This window comes from Saccostrea echinata, unplaced genomic scaffold (genome assembly GCF_033153115.1).
Source record: "Saccostrea echinata isolate AGI-Se365-2 ecotype Australia unplaced genomic scaffold, CSIRO_AGI_Sech_v1 ptg000047l, whole genome shotgun sequence".
Lineage (NCBI taxonomy): Eukaryota > Metazoa > Mollusca > Bivalvia > Ostreida > Ostreidae > Saccostrea > Saccostrea echinata.
Genome location: NW_026889796.1, coordinates 2,301,722 through 2,317,123, shown reverse-complemented (window position 1 = coordinate 2,317,123; position 15,402 = coordinate 2,301,722).

The window sequence follows — 15,402 nt, the reverse complement described above, 5'->3', positions numbered from 1 at the left end:
TTTTTTAAAAAAATATGTGCAAGGGTATGATAAGCAAGGATGCCTCTTCTAAAATTGTGAAATTAATGGCCCACAGGGTTGAGGGTTCTGGTGAAAAGGGGGGGGGGTCTCTATTAATTATATAGTGAAAATTCTTTGAAAATATTCTTTTCTGCTCCCGGGTAAAAAGCAAAGAAACAATAAGTGTATAGTTATGATGAGCATGAGTGCTTTATCCAGAATTATGAGTGTCATGGCCCTGGATCAGGGATTCCGGTGTTAGGACGGAGCTCCAATGATTGTATAGTGAAAATCCATTAATTCTTTGAAGATCTTCTCCTCTGCTCTTGGGTATTAAGCCGATAAATTAAAAGTACATAATTTTGATGAGGAAGGGTGTCTCTTCCAAAATAGTGAATTTCATGACTCCTGGGTCAGGGGTTCTGGTGTTGGGGGGGGGGGGGAGGGGCTCTATTGTTTATATAGTGAAAATGCTTTAATTCTTTGAAAATCTTCATTTGTGCTGCTGGTTATTATTTAAACAAGTTCAAGTGCATGGTTATGATAAGCAAGGATGCCTCTTTCAGAATTATAAAGTTCATGGCCTCAGGGTTGTGAGTTCTGGTGGAAGAGGCGGCTCTATTGATTATATAGTGAACAAACATAATTTCTTTGAAAATATTCTTTTCTGCTCCTGATTAAATAACAAAGAAACAATAAGTTGATGATCATAATATTATGAAATAGTTATGAAGAGCAAGATTTCCTCTTCCAGAATTGTGAGTTTTATGGCCCTGGGACAGATGATCTGGTGTAAGGGTGGGGCTCTATTGATAATATAGTGAAATGAATTAATTCTGTTAAATAGTCCTGTCTGCTCCTGGGTATTAAGCCGATAAATAAAGTTCATAATTATGATGAACAAGAGTGCTTCTTACAAATTTTTTTAAACTTGTGGTCTCAGAGTCAGGGGGATTTGGTGGTGGGATGGTGGTGGGGGTCTATTGATGATATAGTAAAAATGTGTTAATTCTTTGAAAATCTTCAACTAAGTGCATAGTTACGATGATGAGAGTACCTCTTCCAAATTAGTGAAATTCATGACCCTGGGTCATGGTATTTGGTGTTAGGGTAGGGTAGGGCTGTGTTGAATCTGTAGTGAAAATTAATGCATTTAATTTATTTCTTTGAAAATGTTCTCTGCTCCTTGGCATATCGAAGGCAAACAGAGTAAAAGTTTTCATAAGCAAGGATATTTTTATCAGATTTACCAGATACCTGGACCATTTGGTCAAGTGTTGGGGTTCTGACCAGGGCTCTATTAATTTGTATTCTACTGAGAGAAGTTATCCCCCCCTTGCCATTTACTTTTGATAATTAATCACTGTAAATAATTTATCTAAAAAGTTAATATAATAAAGGAATTATGCAAGATATTTTATTGTATAATACAAAAAGTATTTTTATATTTTTAATGATCAGATAGACTTGTAAATAATAGATAAATAAATATGAGACAAAAATAACGTACATGTATCTTATTAAATGTTCTTCAAAGACAAGAGAGACTAATGAAAGGTTTTAATGTGGAATCAAAAACAGTACAGAAGCACTGTGGCAACGCACTTTGAAAAATTACACACTTTGAAAATATTTTTTCAAAGTGCGTTAAAATTGGATCAAAATCACCGGACTTTGAAAAAAAAATTTCAAAGTGCGTTAAATTTTGGACAAAATCAACGCACTTTGAAAATTTTTTTCAAAGTGCGTTAAGAGTGTACACCAACTTTTTTTTTACCATGGAGACACAACGCACTTTGAAAAAATGCGTATAAAACAAAATTTCTGGACTTAGATTTTAATAATAGACAGCATTAATTTGTTATATTTCTTCCGGAAAACTGATGAATTGATCTACTCTCATCGAGAACGAGGAGAAGACAGGTAGAAAGTCCCTCAGCCCAACTCTCTATCTTTCCTACACAAATATATGTATTTACATAACTGTTTTGACATTGATATTATTTCTCTCAATAAATTTGAGTTAACGTAAAATAGATGAAAAAATTGAGATAAGCTTTCCTGAAAAAAAAAACGCACCCTATTATATTAACGAAGAGAGCCGCATAACCTTTATTCAAAATGTATCCACAATGATTCCTCAGAAAAAAAAATGCATTTACATGGTAGTTAAAACATGCTATTTGACATGTCTAGCGTTTTATATGATATCAAATTACAGATTTTAGAAGTAATCTGACTTCATAACTTTTTTGAGAAAAAGTTATTAGGGAACGAGGTAAAAATTTCAGTCGAGTGAGTAATGTGGCTATGGTTTATTTTCTTACTATCAAATAAATGAGTCAACCATTGTTTCATATATGTTCACAATAGATAGATAGATGAATATGATAAAAAAAATAGAGAGAGAGAGAGAGAATTTTCATGGTATGGAAAAATCATAATTGCTCCCTTTTCCCTAAGAAAAATGCGATGCTTTAAGACACCGACATCTACCTAACTTATTAGAGACTGGATAAAATTTAAAAAAGAAAAGAAAGGAAACTGTGCTATCAAACAATCATTCCTCCATTATATCTAAGACCTATTTCCCTTTTATAAGAGTTACGAGAACCTTTGGAAAAAAGACAACTCCTAAAAATTTTTAAAACGTCTATATCTCAGATCCTGACGTCATCACCGAAAAGTTATCCAACCAGATTCAAATAATTATTTATGGTCGATATTAATGCACTTTGAAAAAAAATTTTTTTTTTTCAAAGTGCGTTAACGTGGTCCCAAAATTAACGCACTTTGAAAAATTTTTCAAAGTGAGTAATTTTTCAAAGTGCGTTGTAACAAAGCACTTAGTCTAATAGATTGTTAACATTCTGCATGGTGATAGTGATAGTGATAATGGGGGACAGATTATAACTTAATTTATGAGTTGCTACTGAATTCTACACTAATTATTTCATATTGATCCTGATCATCCTATTTCTCTTGGTATTGGGCAACAAAGCTTCATCTATCAGTTTATCTTATACCCTATGGATCCTCTAAATTGTTATATTATACTCAGGTGACCGTTAAGACCCTGGGGCTTTTTGTTTTAATATACAGGGGGAGAGAAGCTTTTTTAAGAATTTATGCAATTTCACTATATGAACAATAGAGCCCCACCCTAACTCGAGAACCCCTGACCCTGGGGCCATGAATTTAAAAATTTTAGTAAAGAACTCATTGTTTGTTATAATCCTGACAACAGTTTGACTGCTTGATCTCCAGGAGTAGAGGAGATTTTTGAAAATTGCATTAATTTTAATGTTTTTGGCCCCACCCCTCAGGCCTAAGGGGAACGGGAATCACGAAATTCACAATTTTGTCATCCTTTGCCCAAAGATGCTCTATACCAAAATTTGTTGAAATTGTTCAAGAGAAGACACTGAAAATGTTCAAAAGTTTACGAACGATGGAAGACGCGCAAGATGAACGCCTACGGATGAAAACAGATTGCAATTGTTATTAAATTTCCAAACATTGTTACCTTTCTTAAAATCATTTAACGCTTAAAATCAACTAATCATAGAATGGTCAGACCTATGACTTGTTTCAATTGTATACATTCTATTGCACTTGGCAATAAAATGAGCTATTGAGTTTCCAATCTACTTGAAATGCTTCAATGACTTCAGAAGTTCTAGGTCAAATTGGTACGTTTTGAAATTTTTTTTATTCTCAGTCACAATGAACCGGTCTTGTAAGATAGATCTGGATTATCCCACTAATAATGAGAGGTAAGTATGAAATATATTATTTTAGAATTTTAAAGCAATTATAAACGTACAGTGGAGGTTTGTACATTAATGGAGTTTTTTATTTTTTTTTCTAACAGTGATATAGAATTACATGTAATAGAAGAGCATTTTAATTTCTAAAATTTTGGTAGAAAAGTTTAAAAATAAAAAAAAATGTCTGCAACAACAAGCAACTTAACAATATAATTTTAATTTTCTGTTTGAAAAAAAAAACAATTGTTTTAGGCCATCTTTAAAAAAATGTTTGCTTGCCCTCTCTCAAGTCAGGATAAAAAATTGGGTAGGTATGTAGGAGTACAATTTTTAAAATCAAAATAACTTACGAATGGGAAGTTACAATCGTTATTAATGGGATAAGAAAACTTTGGAATGAATAAAAAAATATTGTTTCCCAGAGGTTAAAAAAGTTTTGAGTCCGACCGAAAGGGCAAACAAGCAATTTTTAAAGATGGCCTTAACAGTTTAGCTATAGGTCACAGCACAATTTTTGTACGACACACTTGGGTGCATATAACATATGGAAAAAGGGTTTTTCTTTTTCTTTCCTTTTTATATACGGTTAAAATATGAATATTATTTGAATTTTGATTTGATTCCAGATTAAACAGAAACAAAATTTTTTGAGCTTTTTTTTCTTAAATGCTTTTTGATGACCTTTCAAGACGCTGTTCCTTTATGCTTCAAAGGGTGTAAGGGGGATTTGAAAAGTTCTGATAATTTGTTGATAAAATGTTAAACATATCGTAATTCTGTCCCAGCTTTAAGAAGCTGCCCCTTTTTCTGTTCATTGATTCTATTCGTAATATTTGCAAATTGTATTCAACTTGAATAGAAAAAAAAAAACAGTTCTTCATCAGACCAGACCAAACAAAAGCACTTAATCAAAGAATGGCTTATGATGAAGTTGGTTTTTAAAAATAGAATATCGATTTTGTTAGAAAAGAAGGATAAATGCATGTTATGTTCATAAGCAACAACTTATTATTATAAAGTTCAAAAATAACATATTTTCCTTTCTTTTGCTTTTTTTTTTAAAAACAAGTTTAAGAATATGGATTACTGATAGGTACTAACGTATATTAAAGTATTTAAACTATAAAACATATTGATATAAAGCGGCATTCTTCACTATATTGTCAATGGTATGAAAGTTCATATAATTAAAATCAAGGCAGGTATCCGGACGCTTCACCTATCCAAACAAAGCGTCCGGATAAATGAGGCTCCACTGTATAAAGTTAAAAGTAAAAAATTCTTCTTTCCATAATCATAACATATAGAGATAAAAAAAAAAACAAAAACAAACAAACAAACAACTTCATAATCGAACTTGCTTTAGTGAACAAATTAAATGCATACTACTGAAAGAAATCTAATGCTTCTACATAAAGACACACACAAAAGATATGATAATAGCCTTAATGCAACTCTATTCTTGCTCTGAGTTAGGTTTAACTTCTCAGAGAACCTTTTTTTTTTAAACCTAGGGCTTTAGCCGAGCGATAGTCGAGTACTGTTTACATAATTTTTAAGGTCTTCCGCTCCAGGTGGAAGACCTTCTACTGATTCTGATGGTTAAGATTATTCTTATTATTCTTTTTTTTTTTCCTAGACGCCAACTTTGAGACCTCATATCTCGCTCATTTCTCAACGGATTTTGCTCAAATTTGCAGGGTTTATAGACGTTACAAAACTCTATCAGAATGCTGTCAAACATTTCAAAAATCCACTTCCGTTTTTGGGTTATTTCCCTTTAAATGAAAATTTAGGGGGCTTCATTTCCAGACAAAGGCTCAGAGACTACAATAGCTGGAGTAGAAATTTTACCGAATTTAAATAATAGAGGCATTGAAGTTGTGCACATCGGTTTTTGTTTTTCAATTTCTGTATTCAAAATGGCGCTAGAGAGGGGTCAAAAATTAGAATGCCTAAAAGATCGAAAATTTACACATATTTTCTTTTTTATCTTCTAAACTAAAAATATTTTGATAAAACATGTAGAATAAAAGTTGTGCACAATTTGAAGGCCTTTCATTTGACACCACTAAAAAGGGTCTGGCCCCTAAAATTAGGGATCTGGGGCCCTTTAAAGTTTTTGCTTTATAACTCAAAAACGGTAAATATTTCGAAATAGCTGCCGCAAATAAAGTTGTTCTTTAACATCTTATTAATCTCATGAAAACGTTATTTTGTTTGAGTCTTGTGTTCTAAATGAGCTAGAAGCATAACACATATACAGGTAAGTGTTTTCATTCAGCAAGTAAAAAAGAGCTCTTTATGCGTGTAATTAAGATAAACTTACTATAAATAATAAACCTTGCTACATTAGATGCTAATATTCTTTAGAATCAAGTTATTGAAGTATTTTGTGCTTTATTTCCAAATTATTTACTGACAACTTTCCCTTTTATTTCGTTTGTTTTCAAATTTGGATAAACCAGTCTACTAAACAGGGAAAAAAAGAGATAACCTTTTCTTCTTATCATATAAAAACAAACAATAAAGTTAGAAAATAAAACAAAACTTTAAACATAGACTATTCACAGCCAGTAAGTACACGCCTTTTACATTCACCTTGTGTGTTTACAATTATGTAACCCCTCCCTCGATAGCGTGTGGCAAAGGAGGTCACCGAGGATCAATCGGCGTGTGAACCAGCGACCTAAGGTCATACACAAAACAAACCATAGAATGGCCATTCCAAATACATTTTAACTAAGTGATGAGTGGATAAATATGTTGAATCTTTCAGATTATTTCATATCTTTGATTAAGTCGCTAGTACATTTCAATTTATATTTTATTCGCTGAATTACAAGAAAGTTGCATATTTATTCTTATAAACATTGCATTGTTGAGATAATTGCGCTTTGTGGAAAATTACTTTAAAATCATTTCGAATCTTTCATATGATTTCGTCTTACTGTTTAATTATCACTCGCTCATTTTAATCAGCTAGTCTTAACTGCCTTTCACTTATTCACTTCAAATTCAATGCATTTTGAATGCCGAAAAGACCACTTTGTTTGCGTATTAAAGAAACAGTTTATTTATCTCTCTTTGTTATTATTTAACGAGTTGCTATTTCTTTCATGAACATTAAACAGGATATATATAATTATCACGATAATTGTATGTTGAGGTCACATTTTAATTGTCAGGAAAATCGAAAATAAAATTAAGTACTTTTGAGTTTGTATTATTTTCTTCCTAACTTACAATATTATTGCATACAAAATACTAGGTCGGACGCAAGTAACCTAAATCTTTCACTTGTATTTGAAAATTCTATCGAGCGTCGAATGAATTTTACCCGTTCAAAAGTGTACCCAAAAAAACCCTTCCTATGCAGTTTTCTTTGGGAATCAATTGACTTAGATAGTCTACTCCGACATGTGTTAACAAACTCACGCGATGAGAAGCCATACATTTCAAACTTGTGACCTCTTGGTCAGTGCATGTGAAGATTACGCATGGCAATTAGTGTCTGGAAAACGAAGTATGTTTTATAAGTGATTTGACAGGTTAAGATTTGTTCTCATTCCAAATTAAATACAAACACAAACCCGTTATTTTCTTTGTTATTTAATACCGTCAGTTATATCAGATAGATTGTGTTTTAAAAACGTTTTGTTTAGGAAGATTAATCTTATGCATTTGTTTTATTTCATCTAATAAAATGAATTTACCCATGACACGAATTACTTGTACATGCATGTAAGTACGCGTAAATGCGATTTAATTTGTTTATGTGGAAGAGCGCCCAGAATAAATACACTTCGAACTCTGGAATTTCCCTATTTTACTGTTTAAATCATAGGTCCGCTCAGCTGATGAGTTGTTTTAATAACGGTAATAAATTATATTCAAGTCCTGGCCAGCGATCCTTACGGTTGGTGACATTGCAATTAAACAGGTCGGTACTAAGGTAATAAGATACTAACGGGTATATATATTTTCACTTAATATGTTTTCATTAAGTGTTTTCATAAGAAGTAAATTGCTGGAGGATATCATGTTCTCCCTGATCACATCGATAGCGTGTAGAAACAGTGGTATATGAACACACGCTTTTGTGTACAAAACAAACCTGTAAACAAAAAGGATGAGAAAAAAAAAACGACGAAATAAAAACATTTCTCTATTTACTGAAATTATTGTCTTTAGACAGATAAAAATAAATGATTATCCGCCTGAGAACATGTGAAAATTATACCCAAATACAATGTAACGAAGGATTTTGGGTTTAATCCCGAGTACGCAATTATAGCAATGATGTGTACATGGACATGCAGAATACCGCTTTTTTTTATCCTTCGGCCATGTGTTCCTCCTTAACGGAAAAAATTATCAGTAAATTATATTATACCGAACAAGGTTGAAAAATGCCGAACTTTATTTCTTAAAATTAACAGCAATTATCCGACTTTTCTCATATCATTGTAAAAATGCCCTAAAAACTAAAACCGTCTGGTTTGACTTTGTCAACGCGTTTTAGATCGGGTTTGAGATTTTTATTAAATGTCTGGAGTATTTCGCTCATTCTACAAGTCCTTATAATGAAAGAAAACACTGGCAGATTTAGAGGAGGTTCAGGGGGCCTGCCCCCACTGGGGGATTTAAGGGGGGCGTGGGGGCGCACCCCCCCTAAAATTTCCAAAATATGACATGACTTATATTAATAATGCCATACTTTGGGTTTATAATTAATGGTCAATTAAAACATGGTAATTTTATTTTATGACCAAGTATCGGTTTTCTTAAAAATCAAGTCTGAAAACCTTGCATTCCCTAGGCTATGAATATTATCTCATAATTATTCAAACCGGAAAACGTCTCCCGATTTCGTTTGAAGGGTAAACAGCACTTGTCAATTTCCTATCATGATGCAAGGAAAAATACTGCAATATTTAAGGTAAGACATAATCTTCATGTTTTAGTATCAATATGTAAGAGCGGAATGTGTCCTAATTTTTGACCTTGTCCTGTCCTTGAAGAGTTATCCCCCTTTGCTTTTAATTAATAAAAATCAATTCTAAAGAAATCTATCTCGTAAAACTTTAGTTTTCAATCGCTTTTCTATTCCTTGTAATTGAATACATCTTTCCACCACAGCATTTTTGGATATGCTTAGTATTTAAATTTTTATTTTCAAAAATTTGCGTGTCCCCATAAACATCAATGCCATCTTCATTAATTAATTACTGCTTAGGTAATTATATTTTTGAAAATTTCTCTTGGTAAATCCTTTACTACTCTAAAATGCTTTGAATTAATAAAGTATTTAATACAGGATGGATATTTAAGGTTAGAAAATTAGGTCCTAATAAGGGTCGGATACCTTAAAGGCTGGTCGAAGGTAAACCTCGGCTGATTCCGTCACCTTTATCCAGATGATGTACGAATCGGCCGAGGTGTGCCGAGTGAGGTAAATAAATGAATTTAAAATCAGAAGGTCTACGTTACAAACCTATCCACTGATTGATGTATTTATTTATCAAATGGTGTAACTATGCAGTAATTTACTTACATAGATACAAGACTTTTTTTTAACGTCAGGATATAGGTTAGGATGGTCACAGTGTAACTTCGACCACCTGGTTAATTTCGACCGTTCATAAATACCTTAAAATAATTTGTTTATAACCCATTATAGTGTATACACATCTATTTTATGCAGAAAGAAAATGCATTTTTCATATACAAATCAATGTCGATAATAATAGGCGAAATTTATTTCTTCACTGGAAAATTACATCCAAGAAGAAACTTTATCGCCCGAAAAATTACGGACGAGTATTTTTAAACCATTGCGGGGAATTATCAGTTTATCACCTCTGAAAATATCTTGTATATACAGAAAGACACAGTGGATATTCCTGGCGTGAAATTTATCAACTATGTTTAAATTTGCACTTAAATTCATACCTTTTAAATTTATAGTATTTAGTTTTTTCAAATAAAATGCAAATCAGCTGAACAGAAATCGGCCGAAGTTACCCTTTGCATGAATACGGCGTCAGCAGGTAACTCAGTTCGACCAATGAAAATGACGCAATGCTATTTGTTACCAGAAAAAAAATCATGACCACCGTCCGTATAAAAAAGTATTAGGATAAGTATTATGTACAAGAATACTCCGTAGAAACTAGTTCTATAACCGTGAAAAAATCATCTGTTTTGTTTACATGCGGTTTAGATGCCTGCGCATATATATATATGTACATTTGTAGCATGCCTTGACAAATCGGTAAATCAGTCTCTTAGGCAGCTGGTGCACTTAATGTCTTCATATTAGGTACATTTTGAAAATTACTTTTTTTTTTCTTTTTGTCAGCATTTTTTCACAAACTTTTATATATTCATTTGTGGTATCTCTCTATTATATAAACATGCAGAGAGCAAATATCTTCATACCTGTATGAAGTTTTTCGAAGGTCATAGGTCATTACGTGACCTAATCACACAGCGCAGTAATATCTACATAAAAAGACTTACTCCACTAAGCAATATAGCATGTTTTTCATGCATAAAAATGTACAAAATACGCAAGTAAAATAATAATCATTTTATTTACAATGTAAACGAGTATTTAATACAGTTCTTGATCGATTTTACATAGAGAATAGAAAATTACGTGTTATAAGTTTCATGTCTGAGCTGCATAGTCTCAACGTTTACCCTTATTTTTCTCGCAGACCTCTGAATGCTATATTTTTTTTCCCATTAAACTTCACTCACAATATATTTGAAAATCTGTTGGAAAATATCAATGTAATGCAATCACGCCACAAACAGCTGACAAACACTGCACTTTGGAAGTTCGGTAGGCACACGTGCACACCTCCATCATCGAGATCGTTGTGACGTTGTCTTAACATGTAACCTGTTGCCAGTGTCTCCATGTCAACATCATAAATTAATAAATATGCCTTACTGAAATCGTAGATTTTATGTTTTTGATCAAATTTTGTACTTGATTTCAAGTTATCTGGTCCGGACAAGTGTCTCCATCCATCCCTTTCCGACCGAAATTCCTCCAACTTTTTAGTATCAAACATCGGACGTGTTTCTTGTGTTTTTTAACATCGAATATGGGTTCTCATGAATACAAAAATTCCCAGACACCAATATGCTCACTATAATAATTGATCACAAGAGGCCTTTCACAGAATATTCCCTTCAAAACAATCCTTTGCCAGATGAATTTGAAGCGTAACCGCTTTTCAAGCCGATTTACACCTAGCGTAATTTGTCAAAATCTACGACGTACAGTTAGTGCAATATTTATATTCGATTACATTCGATTGTCCGTCTCAAATGTATATATAAGTAATAAATAACAAGTTTAAAAACTTCAATGGGAATTGAAGTGGGTCGGTACGTGATCAAATCTTCTGAGAAGGCCTTCGGCCTTCACAGGATTTGATCACGTGACCGACCCACTTCAATTCCCATTGAAGTTTTTAAACTTGTTATTTATTTCTTAAATGTTTTACAACAGAATAATTTAAATTAATATATATATATATTTTTAGATTAGAGATGACGCGAATAATTTCATTTATATTTGCACATCGATCGAAAATACCCCGTGTGCGGTCGAAGTTACCCAACACACATATCTTGTAAATCGAACACATTTATTTTATATTATGACGAATAATACATATAATACAATTTAATCTGAACAGTAAAAGGTATTCCGAAGGCAAAAGGATCCAGTAAAAGTTGAGCGTAATACTTGTAATAGGCAGTGACATACTTGAACAAATCTAAAAATAAAAAAATAATCGGTCGAAATCACACCACCCTACCCTACAGTGTATCTGTCATATATGTATAATACTTATAAAAACAAACGTTGCAATATTTAATTTTTCAATATTCAGATATTCTTTGTGTATCATTGTGCTTCGTTTATTTCATACTGCTATAAAGGGAACTGCACGTTACAGCGAGTTTGTTTATTTTGTTTCGTTGGCTGCGGTGGAGATACATGTGTAGGTCAGTGAATGGAATTTAAAAAAAACCCCACTTTTTGGAATAACATTAGAGTTACATACAAATATCAGGTTGACTAGCATCCTTGCTGAAATAACAATGATTCAGAACGACTTCTAAGATACACGAAGTTCGGAGATTCACGAAGTTCGGAGATACACAAAGTTTCTGTTTTCTCAAGAGTAAATTTGAAATAAAAATTATAGAATGATCAATAAATTTGTACATTATTCTTAAGCAGACGTGAAATTCCTACAAAGACTTAGGAGTATTGTAAGTTACAAACTAAATTCATATCTTATAGGCTTTTGTGTAAAGGAAGTAATCAATACCACTATTTTTGTGTCTGGTTTTACTGACTCTTAAAATTCACGTAAACCCAGGAGCTTCCGGGGGCTTCGCGCCCTGATCCACCACCAGGGCTTCGCCCTGGACCCACTGGGGGCCTTAAGGCGGTCCCCAGACTCCCTGCCTGAACAAAGTTATCCACGCCCCCCCCCCCCCCAATCATAAATCCTGTATCCGCCCATGGCGCCCTTTTGTATCCAAAATATACACAAGATTTAGTAAATCAATATATTATGTGGCTTTGGGCCCCTACCCCGACACAAAACTGGTCGGGCCCCCTTTTCAAGATTCCTGTATCCGCCACTGAAAAAGAATGTGTTGTTCTCTTGGATGTCGATATCTGAATTATGTTTAATTTAAACACCTAGTCTAATATATCATGGGCGCCCATAATAGGACGATTATTTGTTTTTAGCTCACCTGAGCCAAAGGCTCAAGTGAGCTTTTCTGATCAAAATTTGTCCGTTGTCTGTCGTCTTTGGCGTTGTCGTCGTTGTCATCGTCGTTGGCGTAAACTTTTCACAATTTCAACTTCTTCTCCAGAACTACTGGGCCAATTTCAACCAAACTTGGCACAGAGTATCCTTGTGTGAAGGGGATTCAAGTTTGTTCAAATGAAGGGCCACGCCCTCTTTCAAGGGGAGATAATAAAGAATTAGTGAAAAATTAAAAGCATCTTTTAAAAATCTTCTCCTCAAGAACCACAAAGCCAGGGAAATTGAAACTCATGTGGAAGCATCCTCAGGTAGTGTAGATTCAAATTTGTTCATATCATGACCCCCGGGGGTAGGGCGGGTCCACAATGGAGGATCAAAGTTTTACATAGAAATATATAGGAAAAACCTTTAAATATCTTCTTCTCAAGAACAGGAAAGCCCTAATTGGTCATATTTATATGAAAGCATCCTCAGATAGTGGTGATTCAAATTTGTCCAAATCATGACCCCAGGGGGTAGGGCTGGGCCACAATGGAGGATCAAACTTTTGCATAGAAATATATAGGAAAAACCTTCAAAAATCTTCTTTTCAACAACAGCAAAGCCATGATAAGTCATATTTATATGGAAGCATCCTCAGGTAGTGTAGATTCAAGTTTGTTCAAATCATGACCCTCGGGGGTAGGGCGGGGCAACAATGGAGGATCTAAGTTAAACATAGAAATATATAGGAAAAACCTTTAAAAATCTTCTTCTCAAGAACATCAAAGCCATGATGAGTCATATTTATGTGGAAGCATCCTCAGGTAGTGTAGATTCAAATTTGTTCAAATCATGACCCCGGGGGATAGGGCGGGTCCACAATGGAGGATCAAAGTTTTACATAGAAATATATAGGAAAAATCTTTAAAAATCTTCTTCTCAGGAACAGCAAAGCCCTGATTGATCATATTTATGTGGAAGTATCCTCAGGTAGTATAGATTTAAGTTTGTTCAAATCATGACCCCCTGGGGTAGGGCGGGGCCACAATCGAGGATCAATGTCTGAAATAGAAATATTATAGGAAGGTATCTTCTGATGAAGAACTGCAAAGCCATGATTAGTCATTTTGATATGGAAGCCTCTTCAGATAGTGTAGATTCAAGTTTGACCCCCGGGGATAGGGATGGGCCACAATGGGGGATCAAAAATTTCTTAAATAGAAACATATTGGAAAATATCTTCTCAAGAAATGAGAATCATGTTTAGTCATTTTGATATGGAAGCATCCTCAGGTAGTGTAAAATTCAATTTTTCCTTTCAAATGATAACCCCCAGGGGTAGTTTGGGGCCCAATGGGGATTGAAAGTTTTACATAAGAACACATAAAAAAAATATTTCTTCTCAAGAACAGAAAAGCTATGTTTAGTCATATTGATATGGAAGTATCCTCGGGTAGTGTAGATTCAAGTTTGTTCAAATGATGACCTCTGGGATAGGGAGGAGCCACATTGGGGGATCAAAATTTTACAAAGGAATATATGGGAAATTTTTTTTTTAAATCTTCTCAAGTACAACAAAGCCATTTGTTATATTGACATGGAAGCATCATCAGGTAGTTTAAAATTCACCCCCCCCCCAACCCCCAGTAATCATTTCAATACTGAACTGATTTGTGTCTAGCTAATGTGCTCAGGTGAGCGATGTGGCCCATGGGCCTCTTGTTTAAAATAAAGTGGTTCTTACGGATGTTATAAAAAACCTTATAAACGGCTAAATAATTACATGTATTTAATTCATCTACTACAAATGTTAGTTTAGTTCTTTGCTCTCATAATCTAACTTTTATAAATTAACATGAAAGTCGTGCGATCGTATACAAATACTCAGAAGCAATCTTTCATATTTAATGAACGTATAGGTGAATAAATTTCCTCTCATCACTATATGTAAACCCCAATCCTCGAAATAAATAGAATGTTTTCCTTCGCAGTCGGTTGGTTTTACCAGGTACATGTAAGTACAGGTGAGGATGGAGCTTTACAGAAGCAGGTGATGAATTCCGAGAGAAAGGCACTGCCTATTTTATATACATTTACATTCCTAGGGACCTGGTTTTCTGAACCGATCTCACTGTTATTCAAAGACTTAGTTAGATATTCTCTCTCTCTCTCTCTGAAATGCAGGCCCGTCGATTGTAAAAAAAAAATAACAAAATAATTTCAATTTTTAATAAGTATCTCATCTCCCAAGCCAAAGACACAAGTAAGCTTTTGCTGTTCATAATTCTTCATCTTTGTTTGCTATCTTGGTGTATATAAGCATTATCGTCGTTGTTGTTCTAAACCTACTCGTAAATTTTTCTCATTTTTATCTTATCAAGAACCACTGGACCATAACAACGAAAATTAACACAGAATATTTTTGGTAAAGTTTTGTTCAAATGAAGGGTCACATCCTCTTTTAACGGATACATGTAGTAAAAATTAGATGGGGTCCAGGCGCAGATCAAGGAATTTTTTTCCACGGAGAAGGGGGGGGGGAGGGGATGCCAATAAAAAAAATATTTCAACCCAGAAATTTCTTGACGAGCCAAAAAAAAAGAAAAAGAAACTCTTTTCTCAAACGTGAAAAACCTATTTCGTGTGTGTGTTTGTGTGTGTGTATGGGGGGGGGGGGGTCGTTGACTTTTAAAGCTTCATACCTAAGACTTTTCATTCCATTTTAACACAGATCCGCGTTTTCGAGGAAGGGTCCGCGTTTTCTGGGGGGGGGGGCATGGTCACTTTTACTTGTTTAGTATATACATTTAACTGCCCCCAACCACCTCTAGATC